Here is a 20,693-nt window from a genome sequence, read left to right on the forward strand (position 1 = left end):
ACACGCAAAGGTAAGGCCTGCACAGGCACCTGCAATCTTTTACTCTAGTGCCTGTGTTAGCAGGACAAATTGTATGTTGTCTGGCTCTGGAAGTATATATACATATGTGGCTTTCCATGGATCCTGAGCACAATAATTATCCATAAGCTCACCCACTTCTACTGCACAATGCTGTGGAGCAGTGAGTGGGCAGGGGCAAGATATTGCTGGGACCTAGGTGTCATAATTTATTATATGAGCCTGCCCCTCATCAGGTTGGCGCTGCAATACCCGATGGGCACCCAGTATGGGGCTCGTTAGCGGCGATCTTTAGTTCCAGCTGTTAGGTGCAGTGGGGGAAAGGGGCCTAGTATGTGTAGATGTAAGAAAAAGAATTTAAACAGGTCAGTTAGTCCTAGAAAGAAAAATGCTATCTACACAATTTAGTAAGGGGAAAACTACCTATCACTTGTTCAGGTATTATCTATAACTGATACACAAAAAAGATACAGGTGGTAGTGTTCCCAAAAGGGAAACGTCCGCACACACTCTACAAAGCAAATATAGTATCTCCAAATTCAGTACACATCCAACAGTGTATATTTTATCAAGAAGTAACCAAATGAGGGTGCTAAAAAATCTCAAGGCACCTACCACCTCGAGGTGCCGTTAGTGTACACAACACTGGTACACATGAAATCAAACAAAATTTTGAGAAATTAATATCAGCACTCCTATAAGCAAGTAATCATAACCGTTAGGGCAAAAGTTAAAAGCCCTGCTGATCTCAAGTGTATCCGGCTCTATTAATTATAGAGTTATGGAAAGAGAGAGAAAATTAATGACACAATGATATCAACATAAGTCTTTGTCAAAACAGGGGGTTCAAAAATATAGTCCACTTATTTCTTTTTCTTCAATCTTTATTCTTTCATTTTTCATAAAACAGGTATTCCCAGCAATAAGTAAAGATCTTTACTTATTGCTGGGAATACCTGTTTTATGAAATTAATTTGTCATTAATTTTCTCTCTCTTTCCATAACTCTATAATTAATAGAGCCGGATACACTTGAGATCAGCAGGGCTTTTAACTTTTGCCCTAACGGTTATGATTACTTGCTTATAGGAGTGCTGATATTAATTTCTCAAAATTTTGTTTGATTATCTATAACTGATATCCAAGGTTTACTTCAACAGTGTCCGTCAGTCGTAAAAGGACACCAATTTGTGTCCAGCGCTCATTCAACGCTCCTCTTGTGACCTATCCTGCCGTCAGAACCAGGATGGTGGTAGGTAGTTTCCCCTTACCACGTTGTGTAGAGAGCGTTTTTCCAGGTCCTGAAGAAGTGCCTTGATCCTCCTGACACCCATGGCACGAAACATGTTGACCGATTGAGAACAGGGCGTACTTTGCTGGATACATAGCCTCGAGTTCTTCGCCACTCCCCATTTTTAATCACAAAGCTTACCTTCTTGAATAAAATAACTTGTAGGACTCACTGACCTGTTTTAATTCACTTTTTCTCACATCTACACATACTAGGCCCCTTCGCCCCACTGCACCTAATGGCTGGAACAAAAGATCCCCGCTAAAGAACCCCATTCTGGGTGCCTGTCGGTATTGCCGTGCCGACCTGACGAGGGGCAGGCTCATATGATGAAGCATGACACCTAGCTCGCTAGGTGTGTGAGAGCCCTAGTTCTGAAGGGAGGAATTCCCCCCTTATCTTTAACACTGTGGGACAATGTTGCCCATTTGATCCTACCAATTGTATCTTGTCTTTTCTGTTCACTTTGACTTAGAGGAACTTCATACCCAATATTACATTTGTTATTATTTTGTGCTAAAAGCCAAACTCTGCGCCACAAATGGGTAGTAACCCTTCAAAACTATTTTCAATTACAACGTGTAATAATGCAGTTGTACTTTTCTATAGAACAGATACCCCACTGATCTAAATGCCAGTAGCTTGCTATCTATGGGCAACCTGGATCATGGTGAGGAAATCAAAACAGGCATTTGACATTGGACAGCCCTGCTAAATTATACTTACCGACAATGGTGTTGTAATTTAATTTATAATCTGACTTATGAAAAAGTCAATGTGTATGTGTTGGAAAGTGGGTTATTAGTAGTAGCAAATGTATGTCTGCAACTGGCAATAAGGCCTCTCATCCAATAACAGACTCAATACATGTCTTGGAAAATTATTCCCATGCTCAGCCATTAGTAGCTTGGTTGTGCGCAGGCAGACTTAACTTCAAAGACAGGTATGTAAAGCAATTAAAAACGCCAATGCAGTAAATAATTGAGACACAATTCACAATAAAAATCCAACACCAATTTATAAAAATAGGAAATATATTTATCTTTAAAATTACACCAAAACATGAAAACATCCAATGTAGGGAACCGGAGATATGATTTTTAAAGATTTAGCACTTCATAGAACATAGACACCTACAGTGCCTATTGGGACATCTGGTTGCATTAGACTGGGCCAAAGTCAAAGTTTCAGGCCGGCCGCGATGTAGCCCTGCGTGGCTACCCTTCACGGTAGGTGCAGGTCAAAGTTTTTACCTTCTAACTTAGAAACTTTTCTCGAGATTTTCCTACCAGGTTCCCTCGAAGCTCTCAGCCAGTCCTGATTTAGCGAGGGTTCGCCGGATTGCCTTGAGAGGAGCTCCTGTTCGAACTTATGGAAGTCCGATCTCTGGAGCTTTCCAGCGGGTCGAGCCAGGGATCCAGGCCGGCTCGTGGTAGAAGATGGACAGCTTGACTCTCGCGCTTGGTCCTGGTCACCTTTCCTACATTCGGTCTTAGAAACTTTTACAGAGCTTTTTCTTCAGGGGTCCCTCTATGCTCTTTACCCGGTTGGTTTCGGTGAGGGTTTGCCAGCTTGGGTTTCAGCTTAACGGCAGTCAAACTCTTGAAGACGGACCTCTGGAGTTTTCAGCAGAACAAACCTGGATAGCAGGCTTGCTCGTGGTTAAGGGTCGCCATCTTGGCTGGTCAGTCCTAGTCGGTCCATTTATAGAGATTTTTCCAACGTTGCTCCAAACTTCTCCAAACCTCTGTAATGTCTTCCTGATGTTCCCCAAAGGATTCTGAAGTGTCCAAAATGTACTCCAGGCGTCTGGAAGCTCCAAGATGTTCCTTGAAAGTTTGGGACTTCAGTTTCCACAATCCACTTGAACAAAACCCTTACAAATCCAATGGTAGTCCTCCAGGCTGAGGAATCTTGGTGGTGATGTTACAGATGAGGTCTGTTAACCTGTAGTTTACAGGGAATCCACTCTTTGATCCTTTTGAAGCACGTTAGGTCTACAGAGTTGTAGTTCAGATTGTGCAACAGGTGCAATCTTCAGAGTGCAGGGTCAAGTTGGTGGCAATTAAATTCCTCGTATGGACCCTTCTTCTCTCTTAACTTTCAGGCTGCATCTGAGAGGCCATGCCCCTCTCATAAACGTATTCCTAGTTTTCTGGGTCAAGCAGGAGGGTACTCCTGTCCAATGAGGTGTAGGACAACACCCCAGGGTATGGCCATGAGGCAGCGTAAAGCTTTCCAGATTTTCTTTTTTCTTTTACCCTTATATCAATCTTTGCATCACTAGGCCCATTTCATCATCACCCCTCAAACTCACAATAGTCTTGAATAATACTTGTTTTACCACACACCACGGTCCTCTGATATGCTTTTGTTGAGCTTGCAGGGACTGGAATACTTGGAAACATGAACAATTATTCTATGAGGACCTGGAATAAAATAATTGTTACCTCAAATCTAATTCAAAACCTTTCTTAGTCACAGATAGAAATGCTTCAACAGAAGAAATATGACTAAAAGAATGAGACAGAATTGATAAAGATAATTCATGAAAAGCATTTATCTAATGCTTCGTATTGCATAGACAGGTCAAGAGCATGCATTTCAAATCCGACTTAATGACAAAGTATTATTACAAGTAGCCTAACAACACAGTACAGAACATTATTACACAGATGGAAATTGAGAAGAGAAACAGGATAAATTGAGGTTCAGTTATTAATTGTTTAAACCAAAGCAAAGCTGCTCGCTTTAAGTTTGTCCTCAGTTAGATCTGGTTAAGTCTGAACTGCAGCACCGCGTGCCACAGTAGGAGTCAGCTAACCTCTCAGCTGAAAGGTTATTGTTCTGTGCAACGTTACCTGCCGGCAAAGTTAAGGATTCAAGGTCACAATTAGATATAGTTCAGTTCATTAAAGTCGATTCCACCCAGTGTAGACGGAAAGGACATTGAAAAGTTAATAGGGATCAAACGTCTGTCTGACAGCATGCCAGGGAGGAAAGGAAAATTGGAAGCCATCCCCTGATTCCTCCTCTGATGGGGCAAATATACCTAAAAATGTTCCAGGTTTACACCCCTTTACGTATCAATTCCATCAGTCCATGGGGTTCTCATTGGTCACTCACAGTGAGCTGTAGTGGGGTGAACCGTGTATAACACAACTCCGGAAGAATTAAATAATCCTTTTTGCAAATTTCATTAAGATTCATTAAGTTCAACTGTATTACCATTTCGTCACTTCCACGGAAGTGGGTGGAACTTTACTTTGCTCACAGTCCATCCGTTCCCAGACACCATTCCCTGGGATTGCAACAATATTGTTACAATTTTATTGAATATGCTTCTTGAGAGAAGTGAGTCCATTGTTAGCTAATACAGAAATGAAACTTTACAAAAAGTTCTCATAGGACTTAGGTGACTGCCTCATATGATTTTACTACATTAAGGTAGGAAAAAGAAAAGCATTTGAGGACTACATGAAAAATTAGCTGAATCACTACTATTTGATATTTGTATAAATCACACATTCATAAATGCATTTCGACTTTCTTTATTATTTCAGTTATAGTTTCCTTCAGGAACTACATATCAGTGTTAGGTACTACTAAAAATTTGTTTTCTGGTATTATTTGTACGTTACCATTTTCAAAGCATAATTATTAACGTGTCTCCCTAAAATACATGTATTATTGTATAAACAATACAGAAGCTCAGGTTTGTACTATGTCAATTCTTCCTAAATTTAGTAATTCGGAATATCAAGAACCTCTTTCTGCATGTATATATTTCATGCTTGATGCACATTTGAATGTACATTATCACAAGTTCTCTATGTTAACAGTTTATTTTATTTTCTCACAACACGTAAATGTGTTTATGTGTAGTTCTTATTGTTTCTCTCTTTGTTTACATTTCCGTATCATCATTTTAGAAGACTCTGCATGCTTTTATGATGCAACATGTATTCTCATGTTTTTCGACTTAGCAGGTTAACATGTCTTCATCAAGAAATATTTGTGGTAATAATCTTTACTGGTGAGAATGTATAAAGGTAGAGATCAGATAACATCCACGCTCCATCAATCACATCCTCCAAAGAGTGGCACTATTTACTCCTAGAGAGCAACCATTTCTCAAAAATTCAAGTGGCTTAACGCGACCTTGTAAATATGGAGCAGGGCATTGCGCCACAGAAACGTCATTAAAAGTGACGTTCCAGTGGCGCAATGCCCTTGTAAATATGCCTCTAACTTCCATGGAATGTGTTCTGTCTAAATACACATGGAATAGAGAAGGATAGCTGCTTCTGTGAGTAGTACCCTCTTGTACAATATTTCTGCAATGCCTGATAGTACAGGCTTCACTCATTTTTATACAACTCTTTTACAGTTCATTAAAACTTTGAATTAATTTATGCATGTATTCTTTCATTAAAAAAAGTTCAAATTATATTTGATGGTATATTTCAAGTTAGTCTTCAACTCCTGCTGATGCAAAAGCACAAATTTCAAACTCCGTATGATATGGGACTACACCAAAATCAGTAGAAGTTAGACAACGTTTTTTAAGTGCCACAGTTCATCCACTATACCATTACTCTTATACGCAAAAAGACTGTGGCATTTTAGTGGGTAGAAGGATTACTAATCATATTATCTCATTCAGATCAGGATAAAAAGATCCCTTGCCCACACTAAGTGCCATACATAATCTATTGGGATCTGTCCTCATGCTTGGCAATCCTTCTTTCTGATGGACTTACCATGAGCTCTTAATTGAGCATATGTATATGTGTGAGTATCCTAATTCAGTTGTGTTAGGGATACTACCTCCTGTAGGTTTGATTAAACAAGATTATAATCTCGGGGCTCGTAGGTTACTGTAAGGCAGCTGCCTCATCTTTAAAAAAAGGTCAATATGTGTATGTGCCCTGAAATTACACACATCTATCAGGGGCCATTTGTCAGGACCAAAAGGACTCTTATTTCTTTGCTTATCAAATGTCTAAGTCCCTAACCATTGTTCTGCTTAGGGTGGGCAAAATAAGTAGAAATTCAAAACCTGTTCGCAGGGGAAATACAGTGTTAACTCTTTTCTTGGTAGTTTTCCAAGGCTAATCTTATTACCTTACATTATGGCAGGGCTGGAGATGGTTAAAGGGTCCCTCATTGAAAATGGTATATGCTCTGTTATTGCTATCGGTTAATCTTGGTTTTCGAAAGGCCTCTGCTCCTCTGTCATCTCAAAGTATAATAGAATGATTTGGGAGTCAACATACTGAAAATCTATGTTTTACGATCTGACAGACATTTGTCATGAAAATTTGTTTGCATCTTTTATCACATATCACTACCAGGGTTGACCATTCTCTTTTGGTATGTGGCTTGCAGTTTGGGTCCAAGGAAATGAGTGACAGAAGGCCTGTCTAAGTGTCTCTATGGATCTATGTTGTGTTGGAAGGACGGAATTTATGATTACACAGAATTCAAGAAGGATGTACTTTTCCAAGAGTGTGCATGTTGTTAGAGGAAAGTGCTGGAGTGTTGGTGTCCTGGAGGGTAGGGGAATGTTCACTGATAAGGCCTGACTCAAGGAGGACATCACAAATGCTGAAGATGTTCTTGAGATAATGACTTGAGTCAGGCTACCACGCTTTGTTTCATGGATTTTAAAAATTAAAATAAAATATAAAAAGATAGTAAGTTATTTTTACGTGCAGAGAGTGCGCTGATGTAAAGATACTAAAAGTAAAATATATTTGTGAATAGCCAACAATTGTAAACCTACACAAAAATGTAAGTTTGTCTTTGTGAATCAAGTCCTCAACAACACTCCTCTTTTGCAAACGTGTTACGTGCAGAAAACCCACAACTCTTTGGAGGGTTAGAAATGTCAATGGTTCGGGTTCAGTGCCTGCAACAGAATTAAATGAAAATGCTAGCCCTGGATAGAGACAACAGTACTGGGTTACAAACTGTCTCAAGTATCCTAGCTGCCAATCAGATATCGATGAATGACAAGTTAGTAAATCTTACTAATGCAATCCAGACCTTATGTAAGGAATTACATAAAAAAACATATAGCACAGACATAAGGAGTACTATACATCATACCATATTGATAGATTAGCTTGTGCATGGGCGTGGCTTAGCGCCCGGCGGAGTCGGAAGCGTCTATGTGAGCGCTCCGCGAACGCCAAAGGCGAACCAGCGGTAAACGGACCAATTTCTCTGCAGCGACACCAATATCTGACTTCGGAAGGGTCCAGGAATGTTCTGAGGACCTGTTTTCCTGCCCTGGTCGACTGTTTCCTGAGTTTTTGCTGATCTTCCTCACCCGCGGCGTCATGAAGGTCGCGGCCGCCATTTTGTTTGACTTTCATCGCGTTTACTGAGCGGCGCTCCTCTTCACCACACAACGAACGAACAGACGTGCTTTCCTCCTGCTTATATAAGGTTGGCCAAATGTTCCTTATATGATGCCTGCATTACCTATGCTATCGTGACTCTCTCCATTGGATGTCTTTACCTCTGCTGTATACTGCTCTCATATTCCCCATCTCAGCGGCCATTTTGTACTCTATGTCCCTACATGAGGGCTTTATAGCTTGACTAACTAGGCACTTCCCTGTGCCCTTGTATGGCTATTTGGTACTCCTATGTCATTTTGCGGTGTTTTTTTCTCTGGATATTCTACCATTGCTCCTACGTGCTCTTGCAGACTCCATTATCCTTCCACCCATTTGCTAGTGTTTGCACAGACGGATCGTCCCAAGTGCTGACTTCTTTCTTCAAGGTTGCTTAACATCTTATGGATAGAGGCACAACAGGTCGTGCCCCTAGGAATCCATGACGCATCTTCATCAAGAACTCCAAAGTATTTTCTGCGCTGGCTCATTTGGAAGCCTCTCAGGCGTCTGCTGACCACATGTCGCAATCCAGTGCGGTTCATCCTGTGCAGCCCTCAGGGAAGGTCACAACGAAACGACTTAAAAAGGATCCTCCATCACCGTCGGGTTCCTCCTCAGCTGTATCCATGGAGTTGTTGCTGGAGGAGATACGGGCCCTTCGTCCCTTTATGGAAGAAACCAATACCAAGCTACAGGTTTTAACTGATAATTGGTTGCAGTTAGATGCAAGAGTCACGACGGTGGAACACAGTGTCTCTTCTCTCCAGGAATCATCCTCCAAGGTTACGCATATGCAGTTGCAGGTTTCCTCTCTCCAGAAGCAGGTTGAGGAGCTTGAAAACCGCAATCGGCGCAACAATCTGCGCATTTACGGCCTGGCGGAGAATTGTGAGGGGAGCGACCCTATTGCTTCCTTCAAATCCTTCCTTCCTAAGCTCCTCCACTTACCAGAAGGCACCTTGCTCAACATCCAGCGGGCACATAGGCTTGGTCGCGCCTCTTCACCTGCTTCTGCCTCTTCGAGACCTAGGGGCGTTATCATGTATTTCCTGGAGCATACTGATCTTCTTAAAGTCCTCTCTGCAGCTAGAGCTTCTCCTTGCCTGACATGGTCAGGATCTACGTTGTTCTTTGCGCAGGACTATGCACGAGCCACAGCCAACCGTCACAAAACTTTTTGGGATATGAGACCAGAACGTCGTTCCATTGGCGCCAGATATGGCCTTTTTCATCCTTGCCTCTTCAGAGTCACTTATAACAACAAGACGACGACTTATGAGGATCCTGTTCGCCTTCAGAGCTTTCTAAATTCTTGTCAAACGGCTGACATGGATTCTTCCAGCTCCTCATCTGCTTTCCCTCCATGACTTTCTTGAGTTGCTATTGCTTCTTATTTGGCTCACTCAGTTCATGTTGATTTGGTCATTATTATTATTATTATTATTATTGACATTTATTGAGCGCGGCGAATACCCGTGGGCGTCTCGGCGCTGGCTTGAGGGGTGGATCAGTATTTAAGAAGACCTAACATAAAAGAACTATTGGTCAAATAACCAAGTCTTAAGTTGTTTGCGAAATATGAACAGGGAAGGGCTAGTCCTAATGTGTGGAGGAAGGGTGTTCCAGAGTTTGGGGGCGGCAACCAGAAAGCGCCTGTCACCCCAAGTGACTGTTCTTGTACGAGGCACTACTAGGTGATTGTGATGAGAGGAGCGAAGGGAACGGGTAGGGATATAGTGATGAAGATTATGTTTAAGGAAATGGGGGCCTTGGTTATTGAGTGCCTTGTAAAGAATGCACAATGATTTAAATTTGATACGACTGCGTATCGGAAGCCAGTGAAGTTCCCTGATGGTGTTTGATACCGATGCAAACTTGGGAAGTCCCGCCAGCATCCGGGCGGCAGCATTTTGAATTGACTGCATCTTGTTAGTCACCCGGGATTGTACATTTAGGAATAGAGCATTACAATAGTCTAATGCGGACAGGACTAGTGAGCTGACCAGAGTTCTCCCCGCAGTGTCCGGTAGGTAGGGTAATATTTTCCTGATCATTCTAAGTTTCATGTGTGCAGTAGCAGCAGTCTTGTTGGCATGTGCCATAAAATTTAGACCTGCATCAAAAGTGATGCCGAGATTTATAACTTTAAGAGCTGGGCTGGGAGGAATTCCAAACAATGTTGGCCACCATACTGGGGACCAGCCCGGAGAAAGGTGACCGAAAATGACCACTTCAGTTTTATCTGAATTAAGTTTGAGACAATTTGTGGCCATCCAGTCACCTATGGCCACCATTCCCCTGGTGAATAACTTGGCCACTTCTTCCCCATCCCCTTTGATGGCCAATACCAATTGGGTGTCGTCGGCGTAGGTGGTCAGGCTCATCCCAAATGCTTTGATGACACTAGCAAGGTCCGACACGTAGATGTTAAAGAGTGTCGGACTTAGGGACGAGCCTTGGGGGACCCCACATGGCAAGGACACCTTAGAAGATTGGTATAGTCCAAGGGATACCGCCTGAGTTCTGTTAGCCAAAAATGATACAAGTAGGTCCAGCGCTGTTTCGTGGACCCCTAGTCGTTCGACACGGTCGGCCAAGATCTTGTGGTCGACCGTGTCGAAGGCCGCAGAAAGATCCAGCAGGACCAAGACTGCTGTCCCCCCCTGATCTCGTATGGCTCGGATATCATCTGCCGCTTTTAGGAGGGCGGCTTCCGTGCCATGGCATTTGCGAAAACCAAACTGAGTGTTGTCGAGCAACTGATGCCGCTCAACAAACTCCGACAATTGTTTGTTCATACCTTTTTCTATGACCTTGGCCAGGAAGGGGAGACTAGCTATCGGCCGATAGTTTTTTAGTTCATCTTTATTAAGATTGAATTTTTTTAGTAGGGGTTTGACCAACGTGTGTTTCAATGAGGCCGGGAAAATGCCTGATCTGAACACAGCGTTACAGACCAGTGTAATGACCGGAATCAGCATGTCCATAACTGGTGTAAGCACTTTGAGCGGGCAAGGATCCAGTGCTGACCCTGTTTTAATCCTTGAAATGAAGCTCTTCGTCTGATCCATAGTAAGGTCGACAAAGCGTGTAAGTATATTGTCACGCGGTGGAATAGGAAGGGGATGAGGAGCAGTATTAGTGTTTAGGGAGAAAGCCTGGTAGATGTCATTAACTTTCTTAAAGAAAAAGTCCGATAGGGCATCGCAAAGATGTTGTGAAGGAGGGGGTGTGAGATCCTGCGTACCACCGGACAAACGCTTAGTTATATCAAATAACTCCTTGCATGAGTTTTTTGCCTTGTCTATTTGTTCGGCATAATAAGCTTTTTTTGCCTCCGCAATCATATGTTTGTACCGAGTGAGTGACTCTTTATATAATATTTTAAACTCGGGGTCATAGTGCTTTCGCCAGTGTCTTTCTCTTTGTTTGTTAGTTTGTTTCTGTTTTTTAAGTTCATCGGAGAACCATTGCGCTAGGGGAAGCTCGATTCTGAGAAACAGATTTTAATGGCACTAGCTCCTGTGTGGCCTGACTGAGCCAGTTATGAAACTGATCTGTGGCGACATTAGGATCATCGGACAGTAGAGGCGATGTTCTTGCCAGGAATGTATTAAATGTCTCCGGGTTTAGGTCTTTCCATGCCCTCACCTGTTTGGGGGCATGGTTAACCACTCGCTTCTTGGGGGTATTGGGAATGGCTAACTTGCTTGATATGACATGATGATCGGTCCATGGCATAGGAAGGAGAGCTGAGATGTGTAATGTCTCCAAATTGGTAAATATGCCGTCAAGGGTGTGACCGGCCTCGTGGGTGGGGGCAGATATTAATTGATGCAACCCTAACGTTTCCATGTCCGATAAGAGACAAGCTGTATCGGTGTCGCTGGCCTTTTCGAGGTGGAAATTGAAATCCCCTAGCACCATGCAGTGATCATCCAGTGCTATGGATTCCAGTATCGACCCCAGGCTGAATAAAAAGGGGGCGCGTGCTCCTGGCGGGCGGTATATCAATACGCCTTTGAGGTTGAAAAGGGGAGTAAGTTGAATACTGAACATTATCGCTTCACAAGTGGTAGATGGTATAGATGTAGTTCTAATAAGGAGATTATCTCTGGCGATAATGGCAACCCCGCCTCCCCTCTGGCCTATTCTGTCCTGCCTATGTATCGTGAAACCTCTGGGGACCGCTATGACTAGGTCAGGGTCTGATGCGTCATCCAGCCAGGTTTCCGTTATAAACAGCAGGTCTAGGTGAAAGTCTAGTATAAGATCTGCGATTTCTTGCCTGTGTCTACACATAGAACGCGCATTGATGAGTGCTAACATGAAGGTGGCATTAGGAGGGGACGGAGTGGTAGGAGCCTTGATCCTAGTGTTAGCAATCTTCATAGAAAAAGTACAATGTAAGCAATGGAGGGAATAAGGAGCATTGGAATAAGTACCTGGGTCATATCTGTGACAACATTTACTGCCTGGTGGCCGTAGTGCAGTGAGAAATGCCGGCGTGTAGACCAGTCTTGATGTGGAAGCAGGGGGAACGGCACTCGGCACGGGCCAAGCGCGGACGGGCGCAGACGGGCTGGACTTAGGCGCGACTTTGGCGCGCTTCCGACGAGCCCGCTGCACCAGCCCGCTGCGCCGTCTGGTGATAATGCACATTTATAGGCAGTGGAGGAGGGTAGGAGGCAGCCAGCGACTAGAGCGCTGACCTGCCTACCTCCAAGATGGCGGCCGTCTATCGCCCCAGCACCTAAATCGGCTGGCGAGCGAGGACGTCGATTCTCGGGGCCAAGGTAGGCGTTATGAGCGCTACGGACAAATATGGATCATCCTGCACAACAAAAAGTGGTTAAAATGAGCACAAGAACAAATTTTTAAAAAGACGAATAAACTGTGCTAAAATTGCAGAGTAGCGTGCAAGTGCGCAATAAGAGAGTCAGCAGTTCAGTATAGCGCCCTCTGACATCACCAGCACCCTTAGGCATGTTATTGTAGTTTTTTCTTCCTTCTACAGATTCTTTTGTTTATTGTTCCCTTATATTTATATAATTCATTCATGCGTTCTTCGTTGTTGTTTGGTACTATATCTTTGTTGTTTTGTCTCTTGATGTTTTTCTTCCTCATGTTTTCACAGAATCTACATTCCGCTGCGCGATGTTCCCCCGGCTTGATGGTTCGCTCATACTGGACGTCTTGCCTTCTCCAGTTGGCTCTACCCCCCCCAGTTTCTTGTTTGTTCTCCTTCTTGATTATCCTTCCCCGGTTTCATCCCTCGTAAGTACGTTCTCCTTCCTTCCTTTAATGTTTGCCTTCTCCTTTTTCCCCCTCTTCTTGCTTCTTTCTCAATTTCAATTTTGTTCAAAGGTGTCCCCTCGACCTTCTTTTCATCAATCTTTCTGTTCTTTCTTTCTTCGTGCCTTCTTAATTGTCACTTATTGCTTTTCTTTCCTTTTTTATCTAATTGGATAAATTTTTCAGGATTTTGCTCTATCCTCTCCTTTTTTTACAGATTTTTGTCTCATGCGTCTTGGGCCTTTACTCTTCTATTTCCTAACATTTGCTTTTCTTTTATGGCTTCTTATCTTCCCCTTTGTTTTTATCTTCCTTTTCTCCTTTCTTCGATATTTTTCTCCCTTTCCTTATTTCTTTTCTTCCTCCTTTCTGGCATTTATGATCATATTCTTCTCTTTTACTTACCTTTTCTCATGGGTTCCCCTTATTATGTTGCTACTGATCTTTTTTTTCTTCTATTTTATGTATTATGTAATTGAAAATAATTACGTGGAATGTTAAGGGCATCAACTCTCCAATTAAGAGGCAACAAATTTTATCACACTTGGCCAGGTTAAATGTAGATATTGCGTTTTTACAAGAAACTCATTTATCTGATGTAGAATCGGTCAAGCTCAAAAGAGGTTGGGTGGGTGAGGTTTACTATTCCCAGGGTGATGGTAAGCGAAATGGTGTAGTCATATTATGTCGTAAAACCTTATCTCACTCCCTAATAGCTCAGGAATCGGATACTGAAGGTAGACGGCTACATGTTAAACTGTCTCTAAAGGGTGTTCCAATTTCCCTCCTCAATGTCAATGCTCCCACTGGTGGCGATCCTGCTTTTTGGCACAACTTTTCCCAGCATATCACCAGATTTGCTGACAATAACTTTATCTTAGCAGGTGACTGTAATCAACCCCTTGATCCCTTTATTGACCGAAACTCTAAGTCTCCCTATGTTCCAAATAAACCTCACAAGCTCTTTACCCAAGCTATCTCTCAACATAAACTCATTGACGCTTGGCGCTTGTGTAATCCGACAATAAGAGAATTTACTTTCTATTCCCCATGCCATCATTCCCAGTCCCGAATTGATTATATTTTTGTTACTCATAATATTGCCCAAACTCTTACTAATGCTGAAATTGGTCCAAATTTGCTTTCAGATCATGCTCCTACCATAGTTTATATTGATATACTCCCTACACCTGTTGGACCAAAAAGATGGCGCTTTAATAACGCTCTTTTGTTGGATCCCAAATTCACTGCTTCCTTTATTGAATTCTTCAATGAATTTTTTTTGTTCAATGACACTCCCTCCATCCCCAAATCTACCATCTGGGATGCCTTTAAGGCTTCGGCCAGAGATTTTATAATTGGATATGTTGCAAAGAAACGAAGAATTGCCCGCAAATTTACAGAGGATATTCTCCATGATATCAAGAAATTGGAACACGCCTACTTCACTTCTCATTCGCAAGACAGTCTAACAGCCCTCGTTAATGCCAAAATGAAGTTCAACAAAAAATCCACAGAGGACGCCTCCCTCTATTTATTGAAATCCAGTGCAAAATTCTATGGTGGAAGAAATAAGGCCGGGAAAATCTTAGCTAACTATTTGAAAATTAAACACAACAAATTAAATATTGAATCCATTTATGATGCTCAATCTAATCTTCAACATAGAGATGCAGACATAATTACCGAATTTTCCTCTTTTTTATAAAACTTTGTACTCTTCTGAAACTCAACCCTCTACCCATTCTCTAGATTATTTCTTTTCTACCATACATAAACCTGACAATTTCCCTCTTGACCTTTCTCCTTTAGAGTTAGATATGTCCCAGCATGAATTACTTCTAGCACTCCAAAAAAAGACAAAGCCCCTGGACCAGATGGTCTTACTGTTGATTTTTTCATAAATTTTTCAAAACTCCTCATCCCAAAACTACACTCCTTATTGGATTCCTTCCTTGCCTTAGGTGCCTCTTCAGGTTCTTTTTCCGACGCCCATATTTGCCTCATACCTAAGGAGGGGAAAGATGCACAACACTGTAAGAACTATAGGCCCATTTCTTTGGTCAATATTGACTACAAGATATTTGCTAAATCACTCGCAGCACGTCTTGACCTCCTACTTCCAGATCTCTTAGGCGAGGAACAATCAGGCTTCGTCAAGGGCCGATTTATTACGGATAATACTAGACTTGTGTTTAATGTTTTATCGAAATCTCATAAATTACCTGATGCCCTTGCAGCAATTGCCCTAGATGCTGAGAAGGCTTTTGAAAGGGTTGAGTGGACCTATTTGTTTCATACCCTTAAATGGTTTGGTTTTGGCCCTAAGTTTATCTCTTTGGTTTTTTATTGTACTCCAATCCCCGTGCGGCGGTTTGCGCCAATAGCCTAATCTCCTCCTTTTTTGACTTAGGAAGAGGTGTGCGTCAAGGCTGTCCCCTGTCCCCTTTTCTTTTTAACCTGGCCTTAGAACCTTTTTTATCCAAACTCCGTCAAAACCCTAACATTCATGGCTTTCATGCTTCAGATTCTCAAATTAAGCTTGCTGCATATGCAGACAACATTCTACTTTTTTTTTCCAACCCAACTGAATCCATTCCTGCTTTTCTTGCTGAAGTACAAGATTATTCCCGGAAATCTGGTTACAAGCTTAATAATGACAAGTGTGAGATTCTGCCCTTGACGAAGTTCACATTTGATTTTAGTGCCTCCAATTTTACATGGAGCTCCTCACACATTAAATATCTTGGCCTTTATATTACCCCCTCTATTTCAGACACGGTCTCTCTATGTTTGAATAAATGCATTCAAAAACTATCAGACTTAACATCCAGGTGGCATCCCCTTTATTTATCATGGTGGGGCCGCCTTGATACAATTAAAATGATGTTGTCTCCCATAGTTCTCTACACTATTTCTAATATTCCCTCACTCTTGACATCTTTTCTCTAGAGCAACAAAAAGCCTAGAATGTCCCTTGCCAGACTTATTCGTTCCAAATCAGAGGGCGGAGTCAACTTTCCAGATTTCACAGTTTACCATAAGGCATTTCTGCTGCGACAGGCTTCCCTCTGGTTGCAGGACCCGACTTCCCCTTGCCCTCAATGGGCCAAACTTGAGCGTTTCTTCCTTTACCCTTTCTCCCTCGCTGAGTATCTTTCTTTCTTACGCAAGCCCCCCTCTATTCCTACTCCCATTCACAAATTCACTGTTAAATTGCTTCACTCTTCCTCTCCTGATTCCCCCATGACTATTGCTGAGTTTCTTGCTTCCACTATTTGGCACAACACTTCCCTCTTGATACGTGGTAAGCCCTTTTACTGGAAGTCCTGGCGGCATTGAGGACTAATCTGGGTTTCCCAGCTGTTCTCCCATTCATCTTTCATGCCCTTTTCTACTCTTCGCACCACCTATGGCTTGCCTGTTTCTTTTACCCACAAATATCTTCTTCTTAAAGAGGCTGCAATGATAACTTACACCCGTCTCTTGCATACACCCTCCCCTACTTCTTCTCCTACCCACGCCACTTTACTCCATTCTTTCCTACGCACTACTCCCAAAGCTTCCTTCATTTACAAATACCTCCACACTAAAGACTTTATTAGACCCAAATCTAAGGTGGAGGAATGCTGGGAACAAGATTTTGGTACATCCTGGCCCATCCCTTTTTGGGATAAGATTTGGAATAAGATTCGCAAGTCCTCTAGAGCAGCAACCTTGACACAAACCCTGTTCTTCACTTACAATAGGCTTCTTTTCACGCCATTTGATCTTCATAAGCGCTTTTCTACCACTCCACACATTTGCTGGTCTTGTTCTTCTCCGCAGGCGACTTTGTTTCATATGTTATTCTTATGTAAATCTGTTCATAACTTCTGGTTGCAGGTTTGGGCCCAAATAAATGTAATGTTTCATACTTGCATTCCTTTCTCTTATACTAATGTTTTTTAGGAAGCCTCTCTCCTTGCTGGGAGGATGCTGATTTTAACACTCGGATTATTGATTTATTGTTAGCTGTTGCGTTTCAGCAAATTACAGTCAACTGGAAGAATTTTTCTAACATTTCTTTTAAAGCATGGTGGTATAACGTTTGCCATAATCATAGATTGGATACTGCTTTTGTTTTTCCTGCCCACATGGCAGCAAAACGCACAGACCTATGGCTTCCTGTTACGCTCTATCTTGATGTATGTGCTAAACGCTCGTTTCATCCACAGCCTTCACAGCAAGAAGTTCTCAAGACTCCTTGAATGCCCCCGCACTCCGTTTCTTTTACACCACCAATTGTATGTATTTCCTTTTATATAATTTTATCTCTATAACCGTGGTTTTTACTTTCTTTAGTCTTGACACTTGTGATTAGCTTTCATTATGTAGGGACCCACCTGGGAGTTTGTGGAGGTTGCTGCTAGTCTCCTCGATCTTGGGACCGACTGCTGTGCTGGGCTGTGCTGCCGCTGTCTCTCGCCGCACCAGCTTCGCGGGTGCCGCTTCACGGCTCAGAAAGGTGGGAGAGCTGCCGGTATAGCACTGGATACTGGGAGGCGCTTGAGGAGAAAATCAAGACGGCGCCTTAGCAGGGACTCGGAAGTCCAGGAGTCCCTGCTTCCCCAGGTGCAAGCGGACGCGCCCTCCAACAGACACGCCCCCCGCCTGCAACGTCCCTATTTTACGGCCTGCTCGACGCGCAGCGAAGCCCGAGCAAAGGGCGGGCAGTCTGTGGCAGTCAGGGGCTGTTAGAGGCTGGGCTGGGCCACGTCCCTTTTCACCAACACTAAGTATAGGTGGGCCGTGTAAGTCTTTTTCTAAGGATCTACCTTTAACCATGTCAACCCGCTCAGGAAAACTGCTCAGGACTGAGGGTGAAAGGGGAGTTGTTGGTGGAAGCCCAGTAATTGGAACTATGGACCGCTTTATCACCAGGGTGGCGGCTGTAATAGAAAAGGAGATTGCTATATCAGAGCGCCGCCTATCTGAGGTCTACCTCCCTTCCAGACGCTCATCCTTGGGGGCCGCTGCACAGGCCCTGACACCGGCTTGTGAGCGGGTCCAATCTGCCCCCGTTGTTGATATCCCTGGCTATTCTATAGACCCCCCTCAGTTGTTAGAAATAGGGCACAATATAGACAGGTCGGAACATCTGGCCGCGTTTCTTCCTAGTGGCATTGAGGAAGAGGGTGGCCCTACCAATCCATCTCCACCTGCATCACCAACGCCCTTAAACAACGCTATAACCCTGCCATTACTACCAATATTGCCCACCCCCACTATAGTGATTCTAGATGGGGCGCCTTCTGGAACTGAATCTGATGTGAGTAGGCAGAATAAAAGGGAAAAAAGCAAAAAGTCATGTAACCTTAAAAAGGGTAGGCTGGTGAGACAGGCCGCGATCTACAAAAGAAAAAGAAAGCCCTTTGGCCTAGGTGGAAAAGATGCAAAGGGCCTGCTCCCAGAGGACAAGGTCGAGGTAGAGGGGGATGCTGCGGTCTCTCCCAGGGATTTAAACAACTGCCAACCTACTAGTAATAATATTGATAATGTCCCTAAGCTTATGGACCCTGTGACTATTGAAATTATCTTGGAGAGGGTAAATAGCCTTTTGACGCCTATACTGACACAGGTTAAGGCCCTGGGGGCTAGAATAGATAAATTAGAGCAGTCAACCCTCGATGGGTTCTACTCACTTAAAACCACATTCAAACAGCTAAAAGGAGCGAGTAATAACCAGGACATGGGATCAAAGGGGAGTGCGCCCCCAGTAGCTGCCTTACCATAACAAGCAGCTTCTAATTCCCAAAAAAAATCAAATAAGGTTGAAACTAGCAGAGTACAAGCTCTAGCACCCAAAATTCCTTCCCCACCAAAAGCAGGGCCCCAACCCAAGGGAACGCCAACACTCGTAGAGGGTGCTAAATCTACACCTAAGCCACTCCCACAAGTACAGCCTCAGGCTTACAGAGGTAAAGCTAAAGTTATCCAAACACCGGGCTTACAAGACAAAGTATAGGGAATAGTGACAGGGAAGGTCTCCAAATCTGTTCCCCAAACGATAACCCCAGCTATTACCACAGTGGCCCCACGAAATTCCACACGTCGGATCCCCCCTGTAAACCTTCCGCCAGACTGCCAGCCATTTGTTGCTGTTCTGGTAAATGTTCCCCCCCTGAAGGAAGGCCAGCTGGAGAACCACCAATCTCTCAAGAATAAGTGCATCCACTGATTAAAGACAAATAAACCTATTCCGACTGGTGTGGATGGGATTATTCTAAGTGTTCGCAGAGTAGGGTGGGTAGGGCAGGGGAAAAAAACTCAGGAAGGGGACTGCATAATAATAAACTTTCAAGACCCCAGAGTAGTTAACTCCATCTGTAGTCCTATAAAAACATGGATGTACCAGGGGTTAAAGTAGTGGACCTATCGTATTTCTACCCTAGGCAAATTGTTATGTCGCCATGGGAGAGCCTTAGTACCCCTGGTTTCCGCCAAAATTGGGATACATGCTGGGCTGGGGGCCTTGGGGGTAGTGAGCTGAATTCTCCGTGGGTGCCAGGGTGCTGCTGACTGGAGGAGGGAGATCCAAGTGAATATACAGATGCAGTTACATTTAAAGTAATTGTGAATAGAACAGACCCAATGGTAACACCATCTATCCGAACTATCTCTCCCTCAACTGGAAGTGCTAGTGGGCTGGTAGCCTCTATGGACATTCCTTTAGATAGTAGTCATTTGCAAGTTCCTTCTGTGAGGCCTACAGATAGTAGTGTTTCTGCGATCAGTGACACACCAGCTGTGACGGACCTAGTTTTTAAGGTTTGCAGCTGGAATGTCGCAGGAATCGCAAGAAAGTCGGCTCTCCCAGATTGGAATGCCTGGGTTGATGAGCACTCCTTGTGCATCTTCCAAGAGACCTGGAGCTTGGAGCCGGTACATAGGGTGGGTTTCTCCTCCTTCTCTGTACCTGCGCTAACCTCGGAAACAGGGAGAGGACGCCCTTTGGGCGGACTGCTCATATGGGTAGCAGCCTCTTTAGACTGCAGAATAGAGGAGTCACAGACAGGATGTCCGGATATTCAAAACATTATTTTAAGAGATCAAAGGGGAAGATTAGTTTTAAATGTCTATAATGTCTATGCCAGGGGGACTAAGGGTGGTAGGAAGTCCTCTGTATTATCTCTCCTTGAGACCCTTCTGAATGAAACTCCACACAAGTCATGTACCCTGGTCGCGGGTGACATGAATTGCACATACGAGCCCTTGGGCTCGGATGTTGCCCTAGACCAGGACGAGGAGGACACTAGGATAGGGATCCCCGTATTAGAGATTCCACCCATTAGGAGATGGACAGAAGTAGCGTTACAGCTATACTCCCTGAGCCTTGAATTTAATCTAAGGGCCGTGAATGGAAGGACAACTTCGGACAGGGGGGGGGGCACACTTATAATAGACCAGGACACACCTCTAGAATAGACTACATCTTATTAGATGTATGTCTCTGGAACCATGTGAGGGATATGGTTGTGGTCCCGATGATTGAAAGTGACCACAATCCACTTTCCTTAACCATGGCCCAGTGGTGGTGCCTTGCAAAAAAGGGCCCTATTAACCCCGTATTAGTTCCCCCCGATGAGTCTGTAGTCTCACTCCGTGGAAGACGCTTAAAATGGGTCAAATTGGTCCTCT

The sequence above is a fragment of the Lissotriton helveticus genome, chromosome 1_1 (genome assembly GCF_964261635.1).
Source record: "Lissotriton helveticus chromosome 1_1, aLisHel1.1, whole genome shotgun sequence".
NCBI classification, from domain to species: Eukaryota; Metazoa; Chordata; class Amphibia; order Caudata; family Salamandridae; genus Lissotriton; species Lissotriton helveticus.